At 42.5% G+C, this 13,139-nt stretch overlaps 1 long non-coding RNA gene across 1 annotated transcript; it reads right to left on the reverse strand.

Moving 5' to 3' along the window:
* Nucleotides 1-10,379: 10,379 nt before the first annotated feature.
* LOC119878222 lies at nucleotides 10,380-11,458 on the reverse strand. The gene is made up of 3 exons (XR_005386707.1): nucleotides 11,411-11,458; nucleotides 10,709-10,763; nucleotides 10,380-10,496 (listed from the first exon to the last, which is right to left on the reverse strand). It is a non-coding gene; the product is annotated as an uncharacterized LOC119878222 (long non-coding RNA).
* Between the last annotated feature and the right edge of the window lie 1,681 nt (nucleotides 11,459-13,139).

The raw sequence follows: 13,139 nt of genomic DNA on the forward strand, positions 1-13,139 counted from the left end.
GGTTTGCAACCTGAAATTCTGGGTCATGTTTGACTTCTGTCGTTTTCATTATTCGAAGGTTTATGGACTCAGGAGATTTTGCACCTTGCAACTTTGCCCCGGGGTTGAATTTCATAGATTTCACACCTTGAAGGTGTGCCCCTGGTGTCAACATATGCAGTTTCCTGTTTTGTAACTGTGGGGCTGACCCAAACCCCAAAGATTTCACATCTTTGACCTTTGCACCTAGAGTCCATTCAAGAGATTTCATATCTTGCTTCATGGGTCTGGCAAGGAACTCCACAGATTCTCCACTTTGAAGCTTTGTTTCTGGTGCCAACTCAGAAGAGGTTACACCTTGTAACTGTGGAACAGGTTTTAACTCAACTGATTTCAAATCTCGAAGCCTGCACTCAGGTATCCAATCAGATTTCTCACCTTGTCTCTGTGGTCCAGGGTTGAACTCCACCGGTTTCATACCTTGAAACTTCCTCTTCTGGGTTAAATTAGATTTCCCACCTTGTAGCTTTGGACCATGGTTGAACTCAGAGGATTTCACTTCTTGAAGCTTTGACCCTGGGATCACTTTAGAAGACTTCATACCTTGAAAGTGTGATCTAGAACTGAACCCCGTAGATTTTGTATCTTGAAGCTTTATACCCATGATCAACTCAGAGCATTTCACATCTTGTAACTGTGGGCCTGATTTCACAGCTGGAAACTTCCTCCCCAGGGTCAAATCAGAAGATTTCTCACCTTGTAACTTTGGATTAGGTTTCAGTTCTACAGATTTCATACCTTGAAGCTTTTCCCTTGGGATCACTTGAGAAGACTTCACATCCTGCAAGTGTGGTCCAGACTTGAAATTCGTAGATTTAATGTCTTGAAGCTTTATACCCATGATCAACCTAGAAGGTTTCATATCTTGTAACTGTGGGGCTGACTTGAAATCCACTGATTGCACCTTTTGAAGCTTTGTCCCTGATATCAGTTCGGAAGATTTCATACCCCTCAACTGTGGCCCAGGTTTTGAACTTCACAGATTCCACATCTTGACACTCTGTTTCTGAGATTAACTTAGAACATTTCTCTCCTTGAAACTGTGGCCTCAGGGCTGGACGCCAGTTTCATATTTGGAAGCTCTGATCCAAGGTTCAGGTCCGAGGATTTCACAACTTGCGTCTGGGGACTGGGGTCGCTTTCTTTATGTTTTACACTTTGAAGCTTTGACTGTGAGGTCCCCTCAGCAGCATTTCACACCTTGTAACGATGACCCAAACAAATCTGTAAATTTGGCACCTTGAATCTTTGTCCTGCAGTCGGTTTAGAAAAGGTTATGCCTTCCATCTGGGAACTGGATTTAACTCAATAAATGTCATATCTTGGGACTTTATCTCAGGTGATAACTTAGAAGATTTTAGATCTTGCCACTGTGACCCAGAGTTGAAATTCTCAGATTTCACACCTTGAAGCTTTGTCCGAAGAGTCAACTCAGATGACTTCATCCTTTTCAAGTGTCGTGGGGAGTTCAGCTCTATAGTTGTACCACTTTGTAATTGTGACACTTGGCTTAATACCCCAGATTTTGTGTCAGGAAGCTGTGGCCCTTCCGCAAGCACTAGAGACCTCCCACCTTGAAGCTGTGCTCTTGGGGATGACTGTAAGGATTTCACTTCTTGAAGCTTTGGTCCTGCAGTCAATTTAGTAGATTTCCTATCATGCAAGCAAAGCCTAGATTTGAATGTCATAGATTTTATATCACAAAACTTTGACTTTGAAGTCAGGTCACATGATTTCACACTTCTAACCTGTAGACAAGGTTTCAAATCGAAACCTTGAGGCTGATGTTCCTGGAGTGATGACGAAGATTGTATATCTTGGAGCTTTGGCCTTGGAGTCAACGCAGATGACCTTCTATCTCTTAACTGTTTCAAAGCTTTCAACTCTGCAGACTTGACACCTTGAGATTGTAACCCAAGATTTAACTCTACAGATTTCACAGCTTGGAAATCAGGTCCTGGTATCCACTGAATACGTCTCACAGTTTCAAGCTGTGGCTCTCTTTTGAACCCAATAGTTTTTACATCTTGAAGCTGTGGCTCCGAGGTGGATGCCAAAGCCTTCCCTTTTTGCAGCTGTGGTCCTGGTAGCACCTCAGGGGTTTTCACATTCTGCAGCTGTGGCCCAAAGTTGAACTCTGTATATGTTGCACTTTGAGGTTTTGGCCCTGGAGTCAATTCAGATGACTTCACATCTCTTAACTGTATCGAGGATTTCAACCCTGCAGATTTAACACCTGGAGAATGTGACCCGAGATTTAAGTCTACAGATTTCACGGCTTGGAAATCAGGTCCTGGTATCCACTGAATACGTCTCACAGTTTCAAGCTGTGGCTCTTTTTTGAACTCAGTAGTTTTTACATCTTGAAGCTGTGGCTCTGAGGTGGATGCCAAAGCCTTCCCTTTTTGCAGCTGTGGTCCTGGTAGCACCTCAGGGGTTTTCACATTCTGCAGCTGTGGCCCAAGGTTGAACTCTGTATATGTTGCACTTTGAGGTTTTGGCCCTAGAGTCAATTCAGATGGACTTTACATCTCTTAACTGTGTCGAAGATTTCAACCCTGCAGATTTAACACCTGGAGAATGTGACCCAAGATTTAAGTCTACAGATTTCACGGCTTGGAACTTAGGTCCCGGTATCCACTGATATTACATCTCATACTTCAAGCAGCTGGCTCTTGTTGTAACTCAGAGTTTTTACACAAAGCTGTGGCTCTGAAGCTGACTCTGAGGGTTTTACTTGGTGCAACTGGGGCCCCTGGGTCAACTTAGGAGATTGTAGGCTTTGCAACTGTGGTTCAAGGTTGAATTCCTTAGGTTTTAAACCTTGAATATTGATTCAGGAGTCCAATCAAGTGATTTTATATCTTCAAATCCTAACTCAAAATTGAGGTCTTCTAATTTTCTGCCTTTAAATTTAGTTCTGGAATTAACTCCAGAGACATCCCATCTTCTGCCTTAAGCCTTCTCTTCAGTTGCTCTGAATTCTTCCATTGCTGCTTTGAATGAGATTACAGATATCTTGCCATCCTGTTCTGCTGCCCAGAAGTGAGATTCATGAGTGCCATCCCTTGAAACTGTTGGCTTGGGGCTAAGTCTACAGAGTTTACTCCTTGAAACTTTGCTCGTCTGGTCACATTCCCAGATTTTACTTCCTGCTTCTTTACCCGTGGGGTCAATTTCACAGATTTCACATGTTGCAGCGCTCTGAATCTGGAGTTTCCTCTACAGATTTTAAGCTTTGATGCTTTCCACATGGGGGTACTGTCGACAACCTTCCTATCTTGCGTTTGTGGCTCTAAAGTCAATTCCTCAGGTTTCACATCTTGCGGTTCAGACTTTGGAGCAATGGTCCTGGTGCAAAAGGCACAGGTTTCTCACCTTGCATCTTTAGCCCAAATTTCAGTTCCACCGGTTTTTCACATCTTGCGGTTGTGTTCTCGGGACCATCTCCACTCCTTTGAATTCTTGAATTCTTGCATGCAGAGCCAAGTCAGGTGTTGCAACTTGAAGCTTAGTATCTTTGGTGTCTTTCACAGATTTGACATGTTCTATCCCTTGCACGTGTGGTTGTCTCCATAGATTTCTCACCTTCCAGCTGTGGACTGGGGGTTAACAACATAGATTTCATACCTTTTAGACACTGTCCTGTAGCTGTGGCCACAGATTTCACATCTTTCAGCTCTGAGATCAACAACTCAGATTTTAAACCTTGACGTTTTGAGCCTGGTGTCAGCTCCATTGGTTCACACCATCCCACGTGTGGCCCTTGGATCATTTCAGAAGATTTTATAGCTTGTAAATGTGGTCTTCTAGTCGACTCAGAATAGTTTACTCTTGGCAACTGTGACTCAGGAGTCAACTCCATAGATTTTGCATCTGGTTTCTGTGGTTGTGAGACGAATTTATAAGAACCGTTACCTTCCAGTTAGACATTTGGCCCACCACGAAATGTTTTATGCCTTGAAACAATGTCTCTGGTACTAATACCCTCAGGCTTGACCACTTGCTTTTGAGGTCCTGGGGACAACCCCATAGATCTTATTCCTTTCATCTTTGGCTTTGGGGTCAACTCAAAAAATTTCACATGCTGTAGCTGTGGCCCTGAGTTTAACTCTGAAGATTTCACACTGGAAGGTTGACTTCTTGATGTCAGATCACAAAATTTGATATCTTGTAGCCATGGCCTGAGCTAAGCCCCACCTGTTTTCGATCTTGAAGCCCCGAAGACGTCTTTGCTAATTTAGAATATTGAAAGCCCTAATTCTGGGGTCATCTCCACAGAATTCACACCTTCAAACACTGATCCTGGGGTTTGCTCCCCAAATTTGACACCTTGAAGCTTTGGCCCATACGTCAATTCAGAAAATTTCACCTCTTGCTGCCTTGGTCCTAGATTCCGTTCCTGAGACTTCACACACCTTGATACTGTAGTTCTTTGGTCAATTTCCTAGATTCCATGCTGTGAAACTGTAATCCTTCAATAGACAGAAGAGATTTCATATTCTCATTCAAGAGCCCTTGGTTTGATTGCAAAGATGATTCTGTTTCAAATCCTACGGACTGTATATCTTGAAGCTGTGTTCCTGGTACACACTGCACACGTTTGAAACCTTGATGCTTTGGTTCTGAGGTCAAATCTGAACTCTGACATCTTGCAAGCGTGGTCTTGAGTTTTTGTTTCACAAATTTCATACTCTGAGTTTGTGATTCTGGAGTCAATTGTACAGACATAACGCTTTGATGGTTTGGCCCCTGGGGTTAAATCTAAGGATTTCATCTCTTGCATTGGTGAACCTGGTCAGTTCATCAGATTTCACACTGGTGATGTGGGGATCCTGAGATTAAATCTACAGGTTTTCTCCTTGAAGAAGTGGCCCTGGGGATAACTTTGAAAATCTGACACTTTGTAAATGCGGCCCTGGGGTCAATTTCACACCTTGAAGCTGTGCCCCCCTTAGGTCAAGTTCTTCTGATAGTATACTTTGTAGTACTGGTTCTGTACCACTTCTCAGATCCTACCACTCCAGTAGTAGCTAGCTGTTGAATTACATTAACATATTCCACATCTTGTATTGTGGCTCTGGCTTCAGCTGGCATAGACTTTACTCCCTGGAGCTGTGGCTCTGCGGTCAACTCCAGAACAATTCGTTTTGCTCCTGTGATACATTGTTTAGATCCTTCCATTAATGGGGATGTTCCAGGGGTTGACATCACAGATTTCAAATTTTGCAGTAGTGGCTCTGATTTCTCATATTGCATGCCTGGTCCTAAAGTCAATTCCGGAGATCCTTGTACTAAATATGGTGGGTACTGGCATTGTCTCCTGGATATTTTCAACTGGAAAGCAATGCCAACCCAAAATTTTCTGTATTTCATGTTCTGACCTTACGGGCATCTCCGAAGGCTCGGTAACTTGACAATGTGGCTTTAGAGTCATTCCTGTAGATTCCATAACTTGACTGACCTGTTGGTTTTTGTGTTAATGCCATTGGAGCAAAGCCTCAGAAGTCAGGCCGCGCAGTTTCTGTGCCTTGATGGCCTGGTCCCAAGGTCTCATATCTGAAAACTTTTGAAAATGTGGCCTTGGCAATCATCCAGCAGTTTCCGTGACTTGCTGTGGGATTAACTTCACAGATTCCTCCTCTTGTGGCCAGATCTCAGAGCTAAAGCTGCAGAGGCTGTGTCCTGATGCCTTGATCTAGAAGTTGAACCCAGAGATTTCATTGCTTCTAAGTGTGGTTCCATGGTAACTTTCCTTGATTCAACATGTAAGTGTGTTTCAGGAATTAAACCTCCCAGATGCTTCCAGTGGTACAGTTAAATCCACAAATTTATTATCATGCATTAGTGGCCCTAGAGTCCAACATCTCAGGTTTTGTATGTTGGGGCCGTGGTCCTGGGGTCAATGGCACAGATTTCACACTTTGAAATTGTGGTTCTGAGGCCAACTCCTTATAGTTCATAAAATCGGAATATGGTCCTAGATTCAGATGAACAGACTTCATACCTTGAGACTCTGGGTTCATCACTTCTGGGGTCAGATCTTGAATCTCTGATCCTGGTACCAACTCTGGAGATTCTTGTATTGTGCGTTGAGACATCCGAGTCTCCAAGGCTTTTACGCCTTGGAGCATTGTCTCAAGAGCACCTTGGAATGGCATTGAGTTCATCTGCATAGATTCTAAAGTCTGGCTCAATGGCCTTGGAGTACTTCCTAAAGATGATTGTTTCAACTCCATAGATTCTTTCCTCTGGTGACAAGTGTCAGAGGTCAACTCTGCTTCTGCTCCTTGGTATCCTGGCTCTGTGATCATTCCTGAAGATTCTAAAGCTTGATGCCATGGAGTCAATCCTTCGGGATCTATGGCTTCATGATTTGGCTTGAGGTTGAGCTCTGCAGATTTCACTGCTCGAATGCGTGCCCCTGAAATCGGCTCCTCGTATTTCATACCTTCCACCTGTGTTTTAGGAATCAACCTTCTGCATTCTACCATTCGAGGAATTTTCACATCTTTAAGTAAGAGTGCTGGAGCTATCTCCTCTGGTCTTTCATCAGGTAACCGTGGCTCTGGGGCCACTCCATGGATTTCATGTCTCCTGTAGTGGTCTTAGGATCATTTGATCCACAGCTTTTATATCTGGAACTCTGGTGGCACGGCCAAATGAACATATTCCAGACCTTGCAACTGTGGACTGGAGGTCAACTCCATTGATTTCCTATTCTGTAACTGTGGTGCTGGGGCTAACTCAGCAGATTTTCCCACTTTGCTCTTGTGTTCCTAGAGTTAAACGAATAGATTGCAGACCTTGAAGCTGAGACGTTGGGGCTAACTGCACAGAATTCCCACTTTCCAGCAGTGGAATGGGTGCCAACCCATCAGATTTTACAACCTGCAGTTGAAGTTCTGGGGCCGATTCTATGGAGTTCACAGTTGGGAATCAACTGTCCATATTTTGCCATTTGGTGGGATTGAACCTGAGGTTCCGTCTATAGGTTTTACATTTGGTAATCCTGTGGATAACTTCATGGAATCCACAACCTTAAAGCTGTGGCATTGGCTTCACCCCCAAATAGTCTACATCTGGCAGTAGTGATGTAGTGGTCAATATGCAGAATCTGTGACTTGATTCAGTGGCTCTTGATTCATTCCCTCAGATGCTGTACTTTGACCCAGTGACCTCGGGACTGTACCCTAAAGATTCCATTATTGATGAGGTGACTGGTGTCAACGCAGGTTAGATTTGTGACTGTGGGGTCAGAGGCCAACCCTCTAGTCTCTATAGTTTGGTGGCTTTGCCTTGGACTCCTCTCTGAAGGTTCTAAGATTTGATCCCACGGAGTCAATCCTTGAAGACTCTATGAACTTGATGAGATAGTCCATGGGTTAATGCCATAGTTTCTGTGCGTTGATGATATGGTTGTGGAGTCATCCCCACAGAGTCCAGCACCTGAATCCATGACCCAGGGGTCAAACTCCAGAGGTTCTTTGACTTGAGATACTGGCCTTGAGGTCAAATCCGGAGTTTCCACAATTTGTGATTGTGATGCTATGATCATTCCCATGGGTGACCCCAGGGCTACTGGAGGTACCTTTAGAGAATGTATGGATTGATGTGATGGCATTGGAATCACCCCTACTGATTCTGTGACTTTAGGTGGTGGCTTTGGAGGTAAACCCACAGTTTCTACAACTCCAGGTGAACCAATAGTAGTAGGAGAGCCGGAAGTCAAACCATCTGGTTGAGTCACTCCTGGGGTCAAATTTGCAATTTTAGACTGTGAATCTCCATATTCTATAACATGTGACTGTGCTGATGGAATTATCCCCCATGAAAATCCACAGCTTGTAATAGTGCCACTGGAGTTACTTTTGTGTAATCTGTAACTTGATGCAATGGAGTGGAGATCATTTCCAGGGATCTTGTGTTTTGACACACTGGTCCTGGAGGAATGTTCAATGGTTCTATGGCTTGATTTTGTGGCCTTGAGGTTATGTCCACGGATTCAGCAACTTTAAACTGTGGCCCTACAGTCATTTCCACAGTTTGCACAACTTCATGTCCTACCTGTGGACCTATCTCTCCTGGTGGCATGACTTCATGATCCAACGATGTGTTTATATCTCCAGACTCCATGGCTGGATACTGTGTTCTTGGGGTTATTCCCTCTGATTCTATGATATGTGAATGTGATTTTTTAATCATCCCGATAGAATCCATGACTTGAAGCAATGCTACAGGAGTTACCTTCACATTATCTGTGACGTGATTCGGTGATCTGGAGGTCATCTTTGATTTCATAACTTGATGCTGAGGACTTGATGTTACCTCCACTGATTCAGTGATTTGATATGATGGTTTTGTGCTTACACTCACTCTTTTCATCGTTTCCACTGGTTTTCCCAACTTCATCTGGTGGCTGTGGGAACAAACCCACAGATTCTGTCACTTCTGAATGTGATTCTGGGATGATCCCCATTGAATCCATGACTTGAAGTAATGCCAATGGAGTTACCTTTATGCTATCTGTAACTTGATATGATAGCCTTGGGGCCAGCTCCACTTTAGTCACTTGGGTCTCATGCTGCTGCATCCTTTTTTCCGGAAAACCTATGACCCTCTGCTCTATACTAAGCTCTAGGATGTGTTTTGGCTTCTTCTGCAGGAAATTGGTTTCCCCTTGAACTATGTCAACTCCTAAACTTTTGGGAGGTGGAGTGCCCAGTGATGTAACTAAGGGCCTGGATTCAACGATTTGGGGGCCATCCCCCAGTTGTGACAGCTTACCTGGGATAAGTGACTGTGAAATTTTTGTTTCTGTTCTATTCAATCCAGATTCCACTCCAATATTCACATGGAGCTGGAATGATGGACAGTTTGGGGATTTATTGTTGATACTTTGTTCAGTGCTTTGATGGGTAGGCATAGATACCTGCATTTGAGGTTTCTCTGGTTCAGGGACTACTCCTCCTCGTGCCTCAGTTAAATAATGCAGCATTTCCCATGATTCCTTCACAGGCAGAGGAACTGTTTGTTCCTTCAAAGTACAAACCTTCCAAGCCATATGTCCTTCTAACTTCCACCTAGCCAAAGGAGAGAGCTGGAGTGGAGCCCGCCCTGAGAATCGTGGTCTTGCCTTGCAGATAGAACTTGACCCATGATCCAATGTCAAATGACTCTTGCTCCCTCTCCCATTCTTTGTTTGTTCTTGTTGACAGAGACCTGGGGATTCAAAAACAGAGCTTTGAGACCTTAATGGTGAAAGAGCTGCCAAATCCTCCAAAAGATTTGATTTCTCAAGCTGTGAGAGTTGAAAAGGGGGCAGGGATGTGCCTTGGTTCCTGAGCACAGAAGACTGGTTTTTGGGTAAAATGGGTAAACTAAGGCTCTGGAGTTGACAGGTTGTTCCTTCAGAAATGACAGAAAGGTGTGACAGGCTGGAGCTGTTGCATAATGATCCAGAGGAGATGCTGTGATCAGTAGAATGTTTTGCCTTCTTACAGCCACAACAGGGTAGAACAGGCTCCTGAGACACAAACACAGAGGAGGTGGAGGAAGAAATCATATCCGAAGATTCTTGCAAACATGAGTGCATAAGACTTGATCTAAGAAATAAAGAAAAATTCCATTTGCTTTGAAGCAGGAGAAGGTAGGAAAAGTAGGAAAAGGGAAAGATAGTGGCCATTTCAAATGTAAAATATTTTGACCTGAGGGAGTACAACAACAAAAGAGGTTGCTTTCCCCAACTTCAATTACTTTTTTTTTTTTTTAATTTTTATTTATTTATGATAGTCACACAGAGAGAGGGAGAGAGGCAGAGACACAGGCAGAGGGAGAAGCAGGCTCCATGCACCGGGAGCCCGACGTGGGATTCGATCCTGGGTCTCCAGGATCGCGCCCCGGGCCAAAGGCAGGCGCCAAACCGCTGCGCCACCCAGGGATCCTCCAACTTCAATTACTTATAGAAAGAATTCCTCTACCAGGAGGAAAGGGAGGCCATTGTCTCCACTGCAATCAGAAATGATTCATAAACCAGTTGTTCTTAAACCTTGAACTCAGAATTTATCCCCACTATCAAAACTAACCAACCAACCAACTAACAATCTCTCTTTTCCCTCTCTCTTTCCCTCCCCTCCTTCCCTCTCTATAACCCTTCCTCCCTTCAGTCCCTTCCTTCCTCTCTCTTAAAAGTTCTACCAGCTTGGGGGTACCTGGCTGCCTCAGTCAGTATAGCATGGAATTTTTGATCTCGGGACTGTGAGTTTTGCGCCCCACATTGGGGGTAGAGTTTACCTAAAAAAAAAAAATACCAAAAACTTCCATCACTTTCAACCCCCCACCCAGAAACTACCTTCCCTGACCTTGTGCATTCCAGATGTTTGAAGATCTGTTGAAGACTTCTGTTCATTGACCAGAGTATATATTCCTGGGCCCATCCCACAGGGAGTCTTGAAAAGCTGGATACAACAGAGTGTGTCAGTGTAATTGAAGTGATATTAAAAGTACTAATAAGGAAACCAATAAGAAGAGTGGCTTAAGTTAGAAAGGAAACTACTATCAGTCAGAAAAGTAAAACAGTACTAGGTATCTTTCTCCTAATTTTACAGGGTTTATCAGTAGGGTAGGCTGAAGAAAGAAAGAATAAATAGTGACGATCAATTTTACTCACTTTGTCAGGTTAGCTTCAGAGCAACCCATTCTGAGATTTTCTTCCCACTGGGAAGCTGGGAGCAGAGGTAAAGAATCTGTTAGAATCATAATTATTGATACCACCTAGTTCAAGCCACTTGTTTTACAAAGAAGAGATCGAAGGTGAAATCATGTCCAGGATCATAAAGTTAAGTAGTGATAGAGCTCAGACGTAATGTAGGTCTAAGTTTTTATATTTTAAAATATACTGTGCCACCTTTACCATGTAGTGGATGTAAGTCATTGGAAACAGCTGGAACAATCATGGTAGTAGGGAGTTGGAGTAAGGGAAATAAATCTGTAATACATATTTTTTCCTTCAAAGGAGTCTATTCAGCGTCTATGGCAGGGGAAAAATGTATCGAAACTTCCCCCACTAAAGATCTCATCAAATTTCTTTCCTGATACTTTGAGTTTTGCATAAAAGGAAATTAGGAAAGAAAGCATGAGGAACAGAAGCATAGAAAGAACTATAAATCAGTTTACATCTCTTTGGAAGTTACCAGAAAGAATTCAGCATCTTTGCAGATGTTAGGAAGAATAGGCACATTTCTTTCACTTATACAATCTTTTTCAACCTACCTCCCTCTCCCTGTTATTAAAGTCTACAGTCTAAAAGCAGACCCACTGTTGATTTGTCATTAGCCTTGAGCTAAAGAATAAAGTATAAGATCTCTCTGACCTGTGAATTTCTGGATCTTTTTCAATTTATGCTGCCTTGAAGTCTAGAGGGGCACAAAAAGGAAAAAAATAAAACCAGAAAATGTTCTAGGTTAGAGAATTTATCAACAGCACATTTCGTCTTAACAGATACAATTATTGATCCAGTTGGTAACCATAACCACAGCAACAATTACCACCACCCCATTCACTTATTCATAAATCATCTAATGAGCGCTTACTAACTTCTAGGCATTACGTTAGGTGCCAGGACTACAAAAGTTAATGAGATCCCTGTATTCTGGGACTCCCATTACTGGGGAAAACAGAGGTCTAAACGCCTAAGTTACAATATCATGTGGTAACAGAAATATAAAGGTTAGGGAATAAAGAGGACAGTGGTTAACTGCCTGGGAAAAAAGGAAAAAATTACTCAAGAAATTGTCAATTGAACTGGAGTTTAAATTATCACCAGAAGATTTTTAGGTAAAGAGAGAGCATTCCAGCCAATGGGAACATCACCAAGAAGATTATAAAGTCATGATTTGTTGGGTGTACTTTTGCTAAGTAGTGAGAGATGAAACTAAAATATAGGTGGAAGCCAAGTTGTTCCAGGTCATTTTATTTATTTATTTATTTATTTATTTATTTATTTATTTATTTATTTGACAGAGAAGAGATCACAAGCAGGGGGAGTGGCAAACAGAGGGATAGGGAGAAGCAGGTTCCCACTTGAGTGGAGAACCTATTCCATCCTAGAATCCTAAGATTATGACCTGAGCCAAAGGCAGACACTTAATCAACTGAGCCACCCAGGCACACCCCAGATCATTTTAAAGACAGAAGTGATATGTGTTGCCACTTCAAATAAAATAATTTTTATTTCTTCCTTTTGATTCAGGACATCAGTCTCTGAGAGTATATTAAAACAGTCTATACAATTTCATTCATGGTATTAGCAAATGTTTTAGCTAAGCAATCCGATGTTGGACAGAAGTGTTGAAAGTAAGATCTCCCAAGAACACTAAGGTGGTTTAACCTAAGAAAGTAAACCAATGTGATATACCACATTAATAACACAAAGAGAGCAGCACCTGGGTGGCTCAGTGGTTGAGTGTCTGCCTTTGGCTCAGGTTGTAGTCCCAGGGTCCTGGAATCGAGTCCCCCATCAGGCTCCCCATGAGGAGGCTGCTTCTCCCTCTACCTATGTCTCTGCCTCTCTGTGTGTGTCTCGAATGAATGAATGAATGAATGAATAAAACCTTTAAGAAATAACATGAAGAGGAAAAACCTGAACAATTATGTCAACTGATGGAGAAAAGGCATTGGCAAAATCCAACACTCACTCATGATTTATAAAAAATAGAAACACTCAACAAACTAGGGTTCGAAGGGATGTCCTCAATATAGTAAATAGTATTTATGAAAACCCTCTGCTAATATCATTCTTCGCAGTGAAAGACTGAAAGCTTTGCCTTTAAGGGGGGGAACAGACAAGGATACTCACTTTCACTACTTTTCTTTAATATTGGACTAGAAACTTCAACCAGAGCAATTAGGTAGAAAAATAAAAGCCATCTCAATTGGAAAGGAAAAAGTTAAACTATCTCCATGTCTATTCACAGATGACATAATCTTGTTGTCAGAAAATCCTAAGAATACACACACAAAATCCCAATTAGAGCTAATAAACGAATTTAGAGAAGTTGCAAAATACAGTAAATCAGTTGCATTTTTAAAAAGATTTTATT

Source organism: Canis lupus, unplaced genomic scaffold (assembly GCF_011100685.1).
Source record: "Canis lupus familiaris isolate Mischka breed German Shepherd unplaced genomic scaffold, alternate assembly UU_Cfam_GSD_1.0 chrUn_S1257H1433, whole genome shotgun sequence".
NCBI lineage: Eukaryota > Metazoa > Chordata > Mammalia > Carnivora > Canidae > Canis > Canis lupus.